Raw genomic sequence first — 20390 nt, 5'->3', positions numbered from 1 at the left:
CCATATTCATCATGGTAGCATGATGGTTTCTCATGTAACGCTACCTAAGGGCTTGAAGGTTACATAGTTTCAGCTGTTGTTTCTGCCCTTGGACTTTACTAAAGAATACCCATAGTACTTGAACCTTTTCACAATATGATGGAGTGTAGATGGTGACAAACCTTAATTTTTTGCAATCTTGCATTGACTAATATTGTCTGTAAAGTGACAATTCTAAGCTTTTTATGAATGGTCATATTATAATATCATATTCTTTAGAACTATTCTATAGTCATATTCTGTAAAAAAAATTAATTCTTGTTACTTTATAATTTAGGTAAATCCAATGTAATGTTCTGCACTTATATAGCACTTTTCTACCTATTGGCACTCAAAGTACTTTACACTGCTTCTTATTTACCCATTCACACTCACAATCACACACACTCATACAGCAATTGGGGAGCTGCTATGCAGCTGGCCAACACTCACCGGGAGCAACTAAGTTGGGGTTCAGTGTCTTGCTCAAGGACACTTCAACTTGTGACCGGAGGCGCGGGGGATTGAACCAACAACTGTGAGACTGGTGGACAACCTTCCTGCGCCACAGTCAATGTACAATCAATAAACACAGGTTTTCCCCTTGCAACTGCTTTTTGTCTGACCTGACACATCAAATCAAAGTCTTGCTTTGCGTCCCGTTTTTATGTTCAAGAGGCAATTACACCAAAGCTCGAGGGTTAAGCCAGTGTGAAAGTGCAGTAAGATGTGCTGGTAGCGACTAGATGTTGACCTAAAAGACTGTTTAAAATTCCTTCTTGAGGGATAGTAAACTGACTTGCTGTGTTAGTTTCTGCTGTAAACAAAATGTTGTTTAGCTGAACTTTGTCAGGGTATATTTGCACCTCAAATATGCCCTGAGAGGGGGGTGCGCAGCAAAAAACATAGTTTTATCACTGACAATAAATTGTAGCTACTGCTGGCTGAAGCTTTTGATTGTTTATAGGTGAACGCTCCATCATTTACAATCCATGCAGCATAATGCTGCATGACTCACTCACCATGACTGAGGGGACCATGCCACATTTACATACAGTAAACATGCTAAATAAAATGCTACATAGAAAGCAAGAGCCATATAACATTTAGGTTATTTTTTATTAGCGCATTTCTTTTTAACCTTTTGTCAATTTTTTGTATTCAATTGCAATATTTTGACATTTGATTATAGACTGGTTTTCCTGAGTAATAAATTAATAGGTTTTTTTTTTTTTTTGCCTTTTTACATTATTTTTTTAATTTCCCCTTTTTTGGGGGGGGGATAAAGGAGAAGGCAACAAACCAAAAGGAAGGAAGGGGTAAATTAGTGAGGAGGTGACTGAGGTAAGAGGAAAGAAAGTGATTTAGTTAAAAGAGAGAGAGAAAGAGAGAGAGATTAGTTATTTCACTCTAATGGCAAAGGAGAGGGACTTCATTAGCCAGGCCTTGACTGATGTGCTCATCAGACGCAGCAGTTGATGCATGATAAAAAGGAGAGGGAGCATGGGAGGAATATAGAGGAGGAGGGAAAAGATAGAAAGGGAACAAAAGATGAAGAGGGACTAAGGAAGATGAAGGGAAAGAGAGATGAGAAAGGAGGGTGGGACAGAGGAAAAAATAGAAGAAAGAGATAGAGAGCTCAGGGAATGACAGTGTGAGGAAGAAAGAAATAGTGAGGGACAGACAGTGAAGGATACGGGTGGAAAGAAAGGCTTGGTTGGTTGTGCAGAGAAGCTCAGACTAAACCATCTTGTCAAAGCATATTATCAGAAACTGTAGTCACAGTAAACAGGGTTCAGAGGAAAAAACAAGTACTATCAGGATTCAGACTAGAAACAAGAATGTTTACTGAAGAAATCTATCACCAAATCTTACACTGAGTTTACCCAACATCAGCCAACACAAACAACTACGAAGACCACAAAATGGACAAAATGACTCCATCTGTCCTGTTGCTGCAAACATCTAAAGCATGTCACCTTTTCATCTTCTCTTCCCCAATTCCCCACTAAACTACTGTGGAGAAAAAAAGGCAGGAATAAGCACCAACAGGTTTAGGATACATGTCAATATTTTGCTGAAAAGAGCAGGTTAAGAAATCTGAAGAGCTCTGAAAAAGTTATAAACAGATAAGACAAAAGGTCACAATATTACAAAATAATGGAAGATGAACAAAGAAGAAAATATCCCATGGTGGTGTTAGGCTGACAGTGGAACCAGCTCAGAGGAGGTTGGAGATGATGTCATTGTTTAATCATTGTAAATACACTTTAGCACTTTTTTTAGATCTTTTGATAAGTTTGATTTAGAAACTCTGCCCTGCAAGTAGAAATATTTCCTAGCTATGCTTCCTCCACACTACGTCATGTTACATTACATTTAAACAAATGACATGTTTACACCTTGTTTAAGGATATTTTAAGAACCAAGCTGGCTGTGAGACAGGCGTTTCATTTTGAGAAGTTTGCTCCTATAGCTACTTAACAAACTCTGTAGATAAGGCCACAGTCTTATCACATGCTCAGACCTCTGCTTCAAATTAAGCTAGTGGCCATAAACAGTATGCAAATCAGATCTGACCTGGTGCCAGCCAGCCACTCTGACTGTCTGAGCCTAATCGTGAAGTCTTCTTCAAGGCATTGTGCATTACGATTATGAGTTGAAATCACTTTGCACCATTCCCCTGCCCAACCCAACCCCACCACACTTTATTTCCATTGACAGTCACAGTCCTGAAGTGATTCATGTTTATATGCCTTTTAGATATTGCAACTGCTTAGCTGGATGATAGAGTGAGATGAAGAAGTATAAGAGAGGTGATTTATGTTCAGAGTAAATGGTTTTGTTAGAGTTACACATCCCAGCGTTTTGGCAAAAACTTAAAGTTTTACATATTGTGTTTGGGAAATTACTCAGGAAGTAAAATGTGTATTCAGTATTCATTATTGTTTTCCTACTATAGACAGATAAAGGCCTCTTTAATGTATTGTTTCCCATACTGTTGCATTTTGTAATTTTTTATTATCTTGAGTACACTACATGTTAGCTGCACAAGGCTTCTATGAATATGAAAAATTATAACCACAGCACTAAAATTCAAACACTTTGTCTTCATAAGTGCTCCAGCATTAGCTGCCTTTATTTACCTCAGCTGCAGAGACAACCAACACTTTATTTAAACAGGCTCATGTTAAAGACAAGTTGCTATTTCTAGAAGTTTACAAGAAAATCCTATCATTTTTTTTTTGTTTTTGTGTCCTTTCGGCAGGGTCGCCACAGCGGATGCCCTTCCTGACGCAACCCCCCACCTCAATCCCAATTTCTACCGAGCTTGGACCAGCACTGCACAGCTGGGGAAGGGAATGAGCTGTTAGGGGTTCAGTGTCTTGCCCAGGGACACTTATAGCATATAGCCAGGGCCAGGGATCGACCCACTCACCCTGTGGTCCGACTGCCTTTAACAACTGAGCTACAGCCACCCCCAAGAAAATCCTATCATAATTTGGTTATTTCAGTTTAATTTTGCTCATAAAGTTGGACATATTAAATTATTTTTTATGTATACAGGCCAAATTTACCTCAGTAGCTAATTACTTACTGTCAGGCCTAAACCTTCAAGTTGGTTTAGAAAAGAAATCCTTTACCTAATCCTTTAATTTAATGTAAATGTATTCCAATTGCAAGTCTCTATCATTTTGGCCTGTTGTCTTTGAGGTTCATTATAATCTATGAGGTTAATTAAAATCAGTGCACAGCCATGTCATTTTCACCACTCTGTTGCAAAAACTTCTTACTTCATTCACTGAATATTTTCAACCATTTTCATTACTTCTATACATCCATTATCTGTAACTGCTTATCAGGGTAGCAGGTGGCTGGAACCTATCCCAGCTCTTACTGGGCAAGAGGCGGGGTCCACCCTTGACAGGTTGCCAGTGGCATGCGATAAGTGATAAGGGACTGACATATAGGGACAGAAAACTATTCACACCTATAGACAATTAAGAGTCATCAATTCACCTAACATGCATGTCTTTGGATTGTGGGAGGAAACCAGAGTACCTAGAGGAAGCCCACACAAGCATGGGGAAAGCATGCATACTCCACATAGATTCCAACCTAGGGACCTTCTAGCTATAAGGCGGCAGCGCTAACCAATCCACCACCGTGCAGGATCACTTCAATTTTTTTTTATCATTCCCTTAACTCTACCTGCCAAGCGATTTCACATTAAAGCAGTTCAAAGGGCATAATTGATCTTGAAAAGTAGGCTTTAATGTAAAAGACATACAAAAATACCAGTCTCCCAGACTGTTACGTTATCCATCTGCACATAGTACATACACTGTATGCCCTTAAACATTTGTTCTCAAAGCAACAGAAGCAATGTGCATGGTAAATGATTGGCCTCGTGTACAGCAGTGTTTCAGTCACTGGATCTCTTTATTGAGACAAGTTACTCTATGTAATGTGGAAAATGTAACCCTGATGGAATTCTGGCCCAATCTCCTTTTTTTCACAGACATGTGAATGATGTATATTTTATTAGCCTCAATAATTAAAATATTTTGAAACTTGTAATTTGTGTTGACTGAAGTTGGTTTTGTTTAAAAAGTCCTCCAACATTGCACCCTTCTTGGTACCAAAGAAGTGGTAAATGCTGTCAGTTACAATGACTTCAGAATTTCAGCTTGCTTAAAGTGGTTCTGTCAAAATACATCTCCTAACCACAATGCAGTGCATTTGCTATTTTGTAGTAGTGTCCGAATGTTGAGTGTGTAAATCGAGCCACTATTCAGTGCAATCAAAGTTTCCCACAATGCAATACTCACAGTATAAATATACATGTGGTATGCACACATGGTGACTGAATCAGGAAGTAGCATCCCAAGGTTGTTAGTTTGATCCCGGCTACTTCGGTCACATGGCACTGACAACAAAGTTGATGTTTAGTTTAATACCTTCTTCCAATGAGTGAAGTTTCTGTTAAAAGTGATAGTGTTATTTTAGGTAATTTTACTGTTCATGTTTCACTACAACGACTTGATGCAGCCTGTGGTTCCAGTGCATGTGTGTGAGAGGATACAGCGAAGGGCTCCCCTCAGCCGTAAAAGTGGGAGCTAAATTGCCATCATCATCACAGAGTATTTTAAGGAGCTTAGGTGGCTTGTAGTTAATAAAAGTTAGTCTCTTGTGAGATTTACTAAAAAAAGGAACAAGAATCAATAAATATAGATTAAAAAAGCTACCTATGGCTTAAATAAAGGGGAAGAGATAAGCAAAGGTCTTGACCTCTACCTAACAAACAAAGAAATAGTGAATATAAGCTTGGTGTAAACTTAACTGAAAGGGAGTAGACATAAAATAATCGAAAGACTAATGTAACCAAAAGATTAGGAAGTGACATTAGAAGTAAATATAGGGACAGAAAACTATTCACACCTATAGACAATTTAGAGTCATCAATTAAAGACAGCAAACAGCAAAAGTCTGACAAAAGGATGATGTCAAAAACACAACATAAACTTACTCCAGAACCAACTTACTAGAAGGCTGAGAAAGGGAGGAGTCTGTGGCAACCAAGACTAACATGACGTATAAGGAAGCTACAAAGGCTAAGTGTTGATTTTAATTACTGTGGGCTTAATGAGGTAAGTAGTTGCACCTCCGGGAAGGTGAATAAGGAGAAGTGGGGTAAGGGCAGGTAAGTTTGGGCATGTTCTCATTCACAAGGTGTTCAAAAGTGCCGCTTTTTCAAGACCTTTTGCGTTACATGCTAATGCTGAAGGTACCCGATTGCATCAGATTGTTTATCATAAGATTGAATCATGTCAACTGAAGTTCTTTCTTCTTGGTTAAAAATGTTTTGCAACTTATCCAAGCAGCTTCTTCAGTCTGAATAAAGTGGCTAGGGAACCCAGTTATGGCAGCCAGAGTAGGCTTTTGTTCCCCCTAGCTATAATCGGCTCATTATAGGCTCAGGTAGGAGGTGGGACCAGCGTGGAGTCAAGATGATCCCTAAATGCCCCCCTAAAAAGATGAGGTGTAGCCCTCTTGGTGGATGTGTGAAGTGGTCTTAATCTTCCTGGGGATGGACGAAAGGGCAGAATGAAAAATGGGAGACAAGTTGTGCCTTATGTCTCCTCCTCTGTTGAGAGAATGATTCTCTATGTGAACATAAATGCCTTCACATACTCCTCTCTCATACAATCTGTCTTCCCTGTCCAAAATGTGTACATTGTCATCCTCAGTGCCCTTTGTCCTTCAGGTGTAGATACACTGGTGATTCTGGTCCTGAATTGTTTCTTCTCCTGTGCTTGGCCATCCTTCTGTGTAGAGGTTACTGGTTACTCTTCAAATGTTTAGGTGTTTGTTTTTTGGGTGGACGAGTCTTTCTCTCAGTGTGTTGTTGGGTTTAAAGTAAACAGGTAAGTGGTGTTTTCTCAAGATCCTTGTGAGATTCTCTGGCACTCCAGTCATGTTAGGAATTACAAGGTTTTTCCTTTGAATCTGAGTCTCTGCTCTGTCCGTCATCTTTCTGTTGGATCAGGACCCCCTCTTGTTTAGGGCCCACTTAGGATAATCATACCCTTGAGAGTTATTCTCAGATGTCTATTCTGGGGTGACTGTGGAGCAGGAAGGTAGAGGGGTTGTCCACGAATCTTGCAGTTGTTGCTTTGATCACCGGGACCTCTGGTCGAATGTCGAAGGGTCCTTGAGCAAGACACTGAACCCCAACTCAGTTGCTCCCGGTGAGTGTTGGCCAGCTGCATAGCAGCTCCCCCATCGCTGTGTGAATGTGAGTGCAAATGGGTGAATAAGAAGTAGTGTAAAGCGCTTTGAGTGCCACTAGGTAAAAAAGTGCATATAACTGCAGACCATTTACCATATTCTCTTTGTTTTTGGCTTTGGAGGAGGTGGGGATGTTTTCTGCCCTGTGTAGCAGGGTCCTGATGACTCCTAGTTTGTGTTGCAGTGGGTGGTTGGAGTCAAACCATAGGGACTGGTCCATGTGTTCGGGTTTCCTGTAGATTTCCATTTCTATGGTTGCCACATGTCTAAACAATAATGGCACAGTCCAGGGAAGTCAGTCGCTTGTGATTAGTGTCCTCCCAGGTTCAAGTAGATCATGAAATGATCAGATGTCACACATCATGTGTCAGATGTCACACATATTTCATAGGTAAAGTTAAAATATAAGAAACAAATCTGGATCTATATAGCTATGTAGCTTATGTATAATTATGCAGCATGTGCAGAATTAACAGAGAGCTGCCTACCAGTGGAAGTGTTAGATAAAAGATGGTTAGAGGAAGGTGGACTGTGGGGCGACAGGCACTGGTGCTAGTGTGCGTATGCATTTGTGCTTTTGCAGTAGTAGTTAAGGAGTGGTTGAGTTCAGTCTTGTAATTAGACAAAAAGCTTCCAGAGTGTGTTCACTAACAGTGTCTGGTGTGAGGACTATAGAAGGAACAGACAGAGAGAGATAATCAGGTCGAGGTAATTTACTTTGGCAAAGAAAGTAGTGTGCAGTTTACCAGAGGCTATACAATCATGGTTTAGCTTGCTGATGCACATATTGATCTTTGAATAACCCCTTGAACCCACATTTTTACTTGCAATTTCCCTTGAATTGCTTAACCTAAAAGACATTTTCCTCAGTGAGGCCGTCTTTCAAACAATGTGCAGAGTAAAATATTCAAACCCAAGATACCACCTTTTTGCTGGCATCAAAGAGCTCAGTCAAGGCATTATGTTATACACATTTAACTTTTTAACTTTTGATTTCAGCTTGTCTGTAAAAGATCTTTGAATTGAAGGGGTGGTAACTGGAATGTATTCCTGTCAGCAGGAATAATGAAGCTCTGAAATGTTTAGATCCCACATATAATGGCTTTAAAGCCTTGTCTGTTTGCACACAGACATGTAAAACCATCCTCCTTGAATTCAACATTCTAATGGCAAATAATGAAGAGACACTCACCACTTAAGTAATGAGCTCCCAGGGTTTGGTCTTTGTGAGGAAATAGGTTGCAGCATTTTAAACCACTGGAAGATAACCTTTACCTTGACTGAGGCAGGGATATAAAGAATTGAAGTAGTCCAGTGATGGATATACAAAACATGGGTATGTTTCTAAGCATTTATGAGAAATAAAATATAAAAACGAAAGGATATATCAACATGACAAAAATGAAAAGACCAAATGAGCGCATAAAAATAAAGAATAGGGCAAAGAAGAGTCCTTCAATGCAAGCAACAACTCACAGCATCAGATTTAACATGACAAACCATGATAGAAAAGTAAAAAAACATCCCTTACCAAATGGACGATATAGTCACTAAAATTGAGCTCTGTCTGAATAGCTCACACTGATTTAGCATTTACAGTACCTACTTATGCAGTAAACCAGTGAACCATGGCTTAACTGTATCAGTAAAACCAGTGATCAGACTAAATTCTCACTGCTGTACTACAGAGATACCAATTTTCTACAGAACAAAGAACAAAGAGACCCCATATATTACCTTTATTTCTTATTCTGTCTTATTCTATGTGTTCCATGCTGGGACAGCTTCCTGACGGTCTGGTCTGAAGACAGTGCAGACAGTAGTTCTGCAGAGGTGCGAATGCAGCATTTGGTCACCATAAACAGGCATTTTGGATTTGTAAGAAAATTTCTTTCACACATCTCTCCATTTATCATTCTATAAACATAGACACTGATCTCATCATTCTCACAATATGGAGGTTCCCAGTTAGTAATGTAAAAGGATTTTGAGGAAGCACTATCTCTAAATAAAGGTACGCTTCGATAGTCATTTGGGGTGATGGAGTAGTTAATTGCAATTGCATCCAAAACACACTGTCAAATCAGCCCTAGGGGCTGGTGTCGTCATATCCAGAATGTCTTTTCAGTTCATGTCGCAGTGACCTCAGTCCCTCCAGCGTCTTTGTTACAGACCCATCTAGGGCTGTGTTGTTTGGGATGAAGGTGCAACATGAGTTTCCAAACATGGTGTAGACTCCCCCCTTGTCTGCAAGCAACGTGTCAGTTGCCATTCTGTTCTGTTCTCCCTTCTCATCTGCAATGTTAATGTGCGGATTCAACCAATGAGCCTCTGTTGGTTGCAATTAACATAGTCGATACATTGCATCCACAGGCTGTCAACGATCCATGATAGAGACCATGTGGAAGAATATAGGCCAGGCAAGTGCAGGTCCAGTCACAATTCTGGTTGGCCTGGAATCATTGGTGAGTCGCTGACTGATCCCTCAACAGTGCCACAGATCACCAATCATCCACAGGACAGCTTCAACCGTGGGGAAGAGAACACACATGCACATTCTTATCTTCAGGTTCCACTTCTTCATTCTGAGTTGGTGGTCTTGCTGTGCTCAATCGTTGGGCACCAGATGTCGCCTTTGTCACCTTCCTGTATTCACCTTTCTTGACGTATGCAGGAGCTTGAAATTGGGGACAAGCCCATTCAGCACCTCTCCTTCCCCGATGCGAACAATTCAAAGAACAAATTTGACTGTCTGTGCCTTGTAGGTCATCTTCCAAAGCCGTTGCATCCACGTCGATTCAGTGCACGTCTGGGTGTAGTTCCCTCTCGGATTCCGGTGTTGGGATCGTCCAGCAGGGGCTGGTGTGGATCCACATGATGTGTCTCTCCACCTTCACTGCTGTATTAGAAGTCAGTAGTACTTGATGCGATCCTGTCTCCACCTCCAGTGTTTCCTCCGGTGGTCCCTGATGAGCACCCAGTCACATGGTTTGAGATCGTGCAGGCTGGTGGCTGGGGACAAATAGCTAAGAGAGCTCCACACAATAGCCAAACAATCACATCCTCATGACAAACTCACCAGAGTTTGTTTGTTCTGAATAAGTACCACGAGTTAAAAGAATGATCCTTTTGAGTTTTAATATGGGTTTTAGGGGCCAAGAGCAGATTTTGACCTGATGACCTCAATGCTATAGAGGAGCCATAAGGGGTCAACATGTCAGAAAAGTACTCAGAAATCTTGCCATGAAGGACTCTATAAGTGAACACCAGAATTTTCAAATAAATTCTATATTTGATTGGTAACCAGTAAAGAGAATATAAAATCGATGTGATGTGGGATCTTCTACTGGTTCCTGTTAAAAGCCTCACTGCCGAGTTCTGAATAATCTGAAGGTGATCTATAACACGTTTGTTAAGACAAGTGAAGGCTGAATTACAATAGTCCAAACAAGATTAGATAAAAGCATGTCCCATCTCTAAATCTACTTTGGACAACATTTTCCTCATTTTAGAAATAAAAACAGTTTTTGACCATCTCTCCTGAATTTTGATCTAAGGAAATAGACTGATCAAATACAACACTCAGGTTCCTGAGGCTTGACTGAACAGAGGAGCCCAAAGAATCAAGGTGTTGGCTGATCTGCGGAATTTCTTATCTGGGGCACCAATCAAAGTCCATTTTTGGACTTAGTTAAAGGTAGTTACTGCCCAACAACTCCTTAATAGAAGACAAGCATTCCAAGAAGCTAGAAAACAACTCAAACTCAAACTCTCTGAAAGAACAATATGCTGATGATATTCAGTTATATAAGTGATAAGATACATGCTTAAAACACTGAATTATCCAAGCAAGGGACCTAAAACTGATCCCTGTTGTACTCCACATGAAAAAGGAGTATCGCAACAGAAAAAGTAAGATACGAGGAAAACCACTGAAATACAGACCCAGACAAACCAATAACATTTTGGAGACAATTTAGCAAAATTCAATGGTCAACTGTATCAAATGCTAAGGTTAGATTCAGTAAAACCAACATTGTGTACTGGCCCGAGTCCACCGCCATCAAAATATCACTTGATGGAAGCATCAACAACGGTCCGATGGGGAGACCAAGTCCTAGCTTACTGTTGGCAAAAGCAGCGAATTAAACACTAAGGTGCCAGAAAAATAATCAACTAGGGGGATGCTGAGTAAATGGCATTACAACAGGTCATGATGATCCACCTGCACACCATCCAGCACCTAAAGACTTATTTGACAGCAGTTTTGACACTTGCAATTTTTGTTCCTTAAAGCATTCTTAATCTTTAGATACCATGGATGTGCTGAATAGAATCTTAAGACAAACATAGGACAAGAAGAAATATAAAAGTTTGTATGTACTGCTGATTTTAGCCATTTAATACATTGTTATCTATTTGTTGTTAAATCTTTAACTGTAGTTAAAGTAAATGTTAACTTGTTAAAATCATAAGCTTGTTTATTTTTTCTTAGCCTTTACTTGATAATATAACAGATACAGATTTTGTGTGGCTCCACTACATAAAAGGCACCAGTTGGTTTAGTCTAGACTTTGAAATTAGTATCTCCTAAGCAGTGAGAATATTCTCACATCTTGAACAATTTCCAACAACTGAATCTCCGGTTAAATAAAGTGGCTTCAAAATACTGCTTCCTTAACGTTATCCAATGTACTTGTCATTTGTATCTTGGTCTGGATATATTGGTACGTATGGAGCATCATGTATGTCTCCTAGGCAACATTCTCATAATTACAACTATGAATGAAGTTGGTTTCACACTGGACTGGACTCTGACCCCATGTGAGACAGGCCTCGTACCTCTTTGGTACTCCTAGGTTACTGCTAGTCATTTGAGCTGATGGTATAAACGAACACTAGTTTACAGGGGGAAAGTCTTAATGCAAAAGTTCTATGTGAAGTGACAAGATGATGATGATGAGGTATACGCTGTTTTAGAACTGACTATATTCTTACTCCTCAGAATCTGATTTATGTTAACCAAAACATGCCCCATAACATTATTCTTACAAAGCTGTGTTGTGCATTAAACAAAAAAGTAGGTTTCTTTTAAAGTAAAGTTACTACAGTAACTGTGTTTGACAAAACTTTAACCCATACAGGAGTCAAATCAAACTAACACGAATAAATGTTAAATAGTGTCAAATGGATATTTGCCAAATGTTTCAGTGAAACAGTGAAAGTTTTTTCATCATTGGAAATGACATGGCAAATTAAAATTTGAAACCTGGCATGATGAAACGATCTAAAGTCAAATAACTTGACCTGCACTCAACCCACATTGAGCAGGGATGGGAAAAAAGCAAGAGGCATTAATTTAACTGAGGGTCCATTGCACTCTAATGTACCCACATGGAATTGAGCCCACAGAGACTGCAAGCTAATAAATCACTACAGAACCAGAGCCAACTCCTTGGTTAGTTATAATGTTTCTTAAAGGAAAGCTATCTAACAGGAAAACTCTCTCTTTACAGATGATGCTGCCAAGCTTGGCTGACCCAACAGTCCAAAACTCTGCTTGAGTAAACTGCTTTCTTCTTCTTAGAGAAGAGATGATGACTTGACTCTGAGTCTGTTTTTTTTTTTTTTTTACCAAAGTTTGTACTGTATGGAGCTTTGGGGGTTATATCTCTGTTGTTTGTGCTGTTTGCAAATCCCCTTAAAAAATTCAGTCAGCCCAATAAAACATCAACAAAAATTGTATTTAACCCAAAACAGCGGCATACAGATGTTTCTGTAATTTTCCCATGATAAAGCTGTGTTGAATGAGGCATCAGGAGAAGGACGAGCCTGTGTGGCAGCACTGCAGTGTCTCCAGGGTGCTCTGTGCACCTGGTGCCCCTGTCAAAAAAATTCACAGTAGAGAGATTTTTAATCAGTTTCTGTTCTATTTGGAATTGGAATTTTTAAAATTAAAATCAAGAACAAAATGTCTTTCCAGATTTTACCCATACTTTACCAGTGTTATTATGGTTGTGTTGTATGTGTTGGAAGCAGGTAAAATCGGCAAGTATGATGATCTGAGTGACCTTGACAAAGAAAAAGAAAGTGTCATGGCCAGATGACTGGGTAAGAGCATGTTCCAAACAAAAGATCTTGTGGGGTGTTGTTTATACACTACTCAGAAAAAGAAAATGTTCATACTACACTGACATTACATCATAAAAGTAAGGCTTTTTAAGTAGAAGCATACAATGGTAATTTCTTCACCTTAAACAATTTATTGAAACAAAAAGTAACAACATGGTGGGTATAGCACATAAAAATATGTCAATGTCTCAATAACTTGTAAATTGCTAGGTGTCCTCTTGGTCTAGTGATGTCAAAATGTGAACAGCGTGACGAAGAGGACTGTTTAAATACGTTGTGATTTTTGCGGTTAATCACCTTGTTAGAGAACAGCATGCAAAAAGTGCTGAAACACTGAACAGTTAGACATGTGCATTCAAAAGTTTAGAGAAGTTCAAATTCTGTTCCCCTTCAAAGGTTATACTGCATTTTAGGTGCATTCTGAAATTCCACCCAAAAGTATTCCTAACTTTTTGTCAGTAGTGGATGTAGTCATATAGGTACCCACCAAAAGTGGCCCAAGGAAGGACAACCAGTGAACTAGAAACCGGCTCATGGGGGGTCCAAGACTCAATGATGCATGTGACATGCGAAAGGCATACCGTCTGGTCTCGTCCGACAGAATAACTACTAAATCACAAACCACTGAAAAACGTAATGCTGACAATGATTGACAGTTGTCAGAGCAATAGTGCATGACAGCTTGTTGCGTATGGCTTGTTGACGCAGAGAATTCCCATGCTTGTTTTAATATTGTGGCTGATGAGTGAATGTGAGACCTTTCTGCTCATATTCTGTTGACCTCTGAGCTGTAGGTAGTTATCAAGCTTTACTAAAGGGAGCTTTTACTGGGCTTGTTGAGCATGAAGTGCCATGCTGGATTTACATCCCCACACCTCATACTGGCTTCCATTGCTGATTGCTTGTTGTGGAGGAAGGCACATCAGTCATTGTGGGGACACCATACATCACTGCACCTCTTTCAAGCAACCAATCAGTTAGCAGAGATAAAAGTGCTATGGAACATACTGACGATTTACAGCACTGAGATGTCAGGAACGCTGAAAAACATCGGTAAAACCAGCCTTGTCATTTCTCACTAATCAACTCTCACTTTTCTTCAGTGGCTGTAAAGTTGTGTTCTTTATGCTTTCCTCTAATTCTCATGTCGCTCTCTCTCTGGCTTTCTCACTCTTTACATTGACCAACTCTCCTCCCCTTTTTTCTTTTCATTATCATGCATCTATTTTCCAGAATGCAGTAGTAAGTTATGTTGATCAATGAGAATGAGTCATAAATCTAAATGGAAATGCAGACATTGCCTCTTAGACTGTAAATGGATGTATTTTCCCAGGTCTCTAAAAGCACAGCCAGGTGAATTATAGGATTCACTGGGCTGTGTTGCTCTAGGAGATCTGCCTTGCATACTGAGCAGGCTGAGAAAATGCCACAGGTACTGGACATATAGAATCACTTGCATTAGTAAGTGGACACTCAGACAGTAAGAGGCAAATATGTGCACACGATGAACAGATAATTAACATTTGGTATTATCAGCTGCCTACAGTACATTTAACAAAACTCAGAAGCTTGTTGCATTTATTTTTGATAAACAACAAAAATGCAATCAAATCAAGACAGCAAGTCTTACAGTATAGTTAGGGCAGTGATTTCCAGTAGCAGCTGCATGACCTGTTATTTGTCTGTGCAATGTTGGAAAGGTGTCATGTAACAAGAAACAGTATTGCTATCCACTCCAGAGCAGTGTAGGCGTAATCATTTGGTATAACTGGACATTCGTAGACTCTCATATTTTCTGATCAGCATCAAAACTAAGTATCAGTAATGCTGTATCTTCTGACCAAACATGTTCATCAAGCAATTATCTGGTGTCAGCCACAAAACGAACTAACTGTGGCGCAGGAAGGTAGAACGGTTGTCCGCTAATCTCAAAGTTGTTGGTTCAATGGTCACATGTCGAAGTGTCCTTGAGCAAGACACTGAACCCCAACTTAGTTGCTCCCGGTGAGTGTTGGCCAGCTGCATAGCAGCTCCCCCACCGGTGTATGAGTGTGTGTGTGATTGTGAGTGTGAATGGGTAAATAAGAAGCAGTGTAAAGCATTAAAGCATTTGAAAATTAGCAGATTAATTAGTGATTCATTGGTTAATTACCTAATTACTGAATGGTGAGAGCATAAAAAAATCCACCAAAGGCTTAGTCTTTGGAGGCAAAGATGGGTTGTGGCTCATAACTTTGTACCAACCGTTAGGATGGAATTTTCTGCTGAATACACATGACCTTTGAGCCCTTAGGCACCATTAGATGAAACCTTCATATTCACATGATGAATATAACCACTTGGGCTTTGGAACACTTTGAAAAGATGTTGTTACTTAACAGAGTATGCTTCTGCATCCAGAAATGCAACCTGAAACTCATTTGTACAAGGAGGAAGCACAAATGATACAGAGTTCTCTGAAACTGAGCTCATCTTAGATCGACAGACAGTAGAAACTGGAGCTAGCATTAATGTTTTAGCATTCTTTGGTTGGGCAGGAATTTGATTTAGAGGAGTGGTGACTTAGGAGAGTTGAACAAGAACCTGATGGTCACTTTTACTGACTTCCAGAAAACCTGTATAAAGATGGACAACCATCACAGCAACCTGTCTGGGCTTTATGACAGAGTGGCTAAATGGAAAGCTCACCCCAGTGCAAAATACATGAAAGGCTATTTGGATTTTGCAAAAAAGTGGCGGAAGACAGGTTATCTGTTCTGATGAACTGATGATTGAACTGTTTGTCTTAAATAATAATGCAATGTTATGTCTGGAGGAAACCAGAAACAGGATCTCAGACTGGACTGAAGGTTTACCCTCCAACATGACAAGAATCCTAATCACACAGCCAAGGCAACACAGGAGTGGCTTAGGGACAACTCTGTAAATGCCCTAGAATTGCCCTGAATTGAACCTATTGAACATCTGTGAAGAGACTTAGAAATTGCTGTCCACTGACAGCCCCCATCTAACGTGACTTATCTTGACAGGAATTGCAAAGAAAAAAGAGAAAATCCGCCAATCCAGGTGTGCAAACCTTGTTGTGCCAAACTCAAAAAAACTATATAACTGCTGCCAAAGATGCTTCAAAGTAAATGGGTCCACTTATAAAGCGCTTTTCTACCTATTGGCACTCAAAGCACTTTACACTGCTTCGTATTCACCCATTTGCACACACATTCATACACCAATGGGGGAGCTGCTATTCAGCTGGCCAACACTCACCGCGACCAACTAAGTTGGGGTTCAGTGTCTTGCTCAAGGACACTATGACATGTGACTTGAGGAGCCGGGGTTCGATCCAACAACTGCGAAATTTGGTGGACGACGGCTCTACCTTCCTGTGCCACAGCCGCCCCATAAAAGTACTGAGCAAAGGGTCTGAATACTTAACCTACTCAATAAATGTACAGATCTGTAAAATTATGTTTTCACTTTGTCATTATGGGGTGTAGATTAAGGATAAACAAAATGAATTTAAACAACTGCAATATGAAAAAGTGAAAGAGCTCTGAAACTTTGTTTATGAACAGTATATGTATGAATAATTTAAACATTTATACACACATATATATTATTGACACAATTGATATTGTGTTGATAATTACACATACCTGTATAAAAGAAGGTGTAAGCAAACATCACCTCTATCATCATGCATGCATGTAATGACAATAGCAACGTTCTGCATCAATGTAATATACAAAGTGATAGTTTGAGACAGAGTGCGGCTGTTTCTCTGCTCAGTGGTGATCAGGCTGAGCAAAAGGTGACAATTCAATGGCATAAGCCAAAAACTCAAAAGTCATTAGTACGCAATGAATATTAGATCATGGCACAACTACAAAATCATAACACTGACCCTAGCTGTACTTAGTTGTGAGGGATGGGAGGAATGAGGATGCAGTGCATAAGATAAGAATGTGTGAAAGGGTTATGTGTGCAGTAAGGTACAAGTACAGGAGCAGTATTCAGTCTTCATTAAACATCTGCCATCCCCTGGAAACACTGATTGGCTCAAGTTTTTAAATTGTACAAATGAGGTCATGTAATCACTGACATTGGGCTAATATGAGATGTTCTTGTGTAAATATTACATACATACACACATACGTGTGTGCATATATGTGTATGCGTGCTTGCATGTATATTTCAGGCCTTTATAGTAACTTATAAATGCAAAAAGGAAAAAAATAATAATACTAATTCATTGCTGTGCTCACAACTCATACAAATAGACTGTAAGTAAAGGCCACCCTACACAATCTTAGTCCAATGATCATTCAGCCCAACAGATGGAGAATACACATTGGGGATTACAATTTCACATGCTATTCTGCATCATAGGACAACTGGCAGAGCATCGGGGAGTCTTTGTGACTTCCAAGCATGTCAGTGTTTGACAACATCTGACACTTTCCTGGATGTTGACTCTGTTGACTCTTGTGTGAACAACTGGATAAACTGGACAGTTTAAAGGTGCTTGTATTACACAAGCAACCGCTCTTCTAAAACATATAACTAGGTAATGTTATCTAATGACAAAATTTAAACTATCTTAGCTCTGCTAGCTTAGCTGTTAGCTGTTAGCAATGGCTTGTCTGTCTGCCTCTGTCACCGTCCAACCACCTGCTCTCTGAATCCGATCCCTTCCACTCTCCTTAAGGCACTTGCGCCCGCACTAATACCAGCTATTACACAAATCATCGACTCATCTCTCACAGCAGGCACTTTTCCGACCTCATTCAAGCAGGCCCAGATTACCCCACCGCTAAATTAGCCTTTTCTTCATCCCTCTGTTGTGGGGAACTACCGACGTGTCTCCCTTCTTCCATTTCTGGCCAAGACAATGGAACCCGCACTCTTCAATCATTTCTCAGACTTTCTCTCCAAAAACAAATTCCTAAGTGTCAACCAGTCTGGCTTCAAGAGGGGTCACTCCACAGAAATGGCACACCTGACTGTCGTGTAATATCTTTGAGCTGCAAATGCCGCAGGTCAGTCTTCTGTCTTAATCCTACTCGATCTATCTGCAGCCTTTGACACTGTGAACCATCAGATCCTCTTGTCCACACTCTCTGACTTAGGCATCTCTGGATCAGCTCTGGCCTGGCTTCGGTCTTACCTATCGGGACGAACCTTCAAGGTATCCTGGTGGGGGCATGTTTCTCACTCTCATAGCCTCTCTACAGGTGTGCCGCAGGGTTCAGTTCTTGATCCTCTTCTTTTTTCTGTCTATACTTCATCCCTGAATCACTGTTATTCTGATGACACACAGCTCTTCCTGTCTTTTCCACTGGAGGAGTCCACTGTCTCATCACTTATTTCTGCCTGTCTCTCAGACAGCTCTGCCTGGATGACAGAGAGACATCTTCAGCTATACCTCTCCAAGACAGAATCCTTGTCTTCCAAGCCAAACCTTCGACGCAACACAACATCAGCATCAACATTAGATCTACAATCAGGTCTACAATCCTTCCCATCCACTGGGTCTGCCAACAAATGATGTCTCGTGGTCCCAGCACTGCACAGAAGACACCAAGCAAAACTCTTGAGCGCAATGATCCCACGATGGTGGAACTAGCTACCAAACTCTGCACGCTCAGCAAACTCGCTCCCAATATTCAAAAAACTGCTAAAAACAGAACTTTTCTGCATCTTCCTATGCACTTGAATCTAATTTCAAAAAAATAGATCTGATTGTGATTTTCTGATAGGACTTTGCTTTGATGTTTTCTCCTTAACTTAGATTTTTGCTGCCTTGTACCTCACTTGTAAGTGGTTTTGGATAAATGCGTCTGCTAAATGACAAAATGTAAATGTAAATCTGTCTTTTGGACCTAGAAGAAGCTCTGTACATCTTACTTCAAGCAATTCCTGCTGCCATGTGTAGGTATTTACTTTACAAACCTGTATTAAAATATTTGAAATGAATTATTTTTCTCAAAATTATACAAACAATACCTCATAACAACAAAGAAGTTAGTTTTAAATCTTTGCACTTATATTTAAATAAAAGAGCAAAAAAAAAAAAAAACAATATAAAATCACCATTTTTTTTTTCTAATTTTTTTTTTCTAATTTCTTCTGGTTCATTTCCACTGATCATCCAACTGTGAAGGCCACATGTGGGAAATGTGTGTCGATTGGACATGATTTTGAAAAGCATACACCTATCTGTATAATGTCCCACAGTTAACAGTGTATGTCCGAGCACAAACCAAGCCATGAAGTCCAAGGAATTGTCTATAGACCTATCGAGGCACAGATCTGGGGAAGAGTACATAAAATTTTCTACAGCACTGAAGGTCTCAATTAGCACAGTGGCCTTCATTATCCTTAAATGGAAGAAGTTTGGAACCACCAGGATTCCTACAAGAGCGGGCTGGCCGGGCAAAGTGAGCGATTGAGGGAGAAGTGTCACAGCACCTGCTCTCCCATCCTCCACTCTCCTCCTTCTCTCTATCTCCCTGTCTGTTTTGTGTGTTCATGTGTTTGTGTGGCCAGATGAAAACCACGCCACAGTAAAATGTACATGACAGTCCTGAAGGACTCTCAAACCATGAGAAACAAAATTCTCTGGTGTAATGAAACACGCATTGAACTCTTTGGCCTGAATGCGAAGTGTCATGTGTAGAGGAAACCAGGCACCGCTTACCACCTGGAACAATACCATCCCTACTGTAAAGCATGGTGGTAGCAGCATCATGCTGTGGGGATGTTTTTCAGCAGCAGAAACTGGGAAACTAGTCAGGATCAAGGGAAGAGTAATGGAGCAACGTGCAGAAACTTCCTTGATTAAAACCTGTTTCAGAGTGCTCTGGACCTCAGACTATGGTGACGGTTCATCTTTCAACAGTACAACAACCCTAAGCACACAGCCAAGATAAAAAAGGAGTGTCTATGGGACAAATGTTTGAATGTCATTGAGTGGCCCAGCCAGAGCCCAGAGGAACATGTTGAACATCTCTGGAGAGATCTGAAAATGGCTGTGCAGCAATGTTCCCCATCCAAAATGATGAAGCTTGAGAGGTACTGCAAAGAAAATTGGGAGAAACTGCCCAGAAATTGGTTTGTCAGGCTTGCTAGTTAATTGGAAAAAAAGCGGGGCAGGGGTCCTTGAAGATATGGATTGAGGACCACTGATATGAGTAGTGAATGGTTCTCTATTGCACAAAAGGACAAAAGACATACAGTAAGTGATATATGACATATGTCAACACCTGTGCTTGTGTCACTATAAAACTACAGGATTTACTACAGGACTACATATTTGTTTTAGACATTGACCGTACTGTTTATACTAACATTTAATCCTGTCCTCTCTTTAGTAAGATTTTTACTTAAAAGATAGAGCACAATGTAATAAGCTCACTGTGCTTATCAGAGGGATCAGCAGTCTAAAATGT

The sequence above is a fragment of the Channa argus genome, chromosome 10, assembly GCF_033026475.1.
Source record: "Channa argus isolate prfri chromosome 10, Channa argus male v1.0, whole genome shotgun sequence".
NCBI lineage: Eukaryota > Metazoa > Chordata > Actinopteri > Anabantiformes > Channidae > Channa > Channa argus.
Note: the sequence above shows the minus strand (reverse complement) of the source record.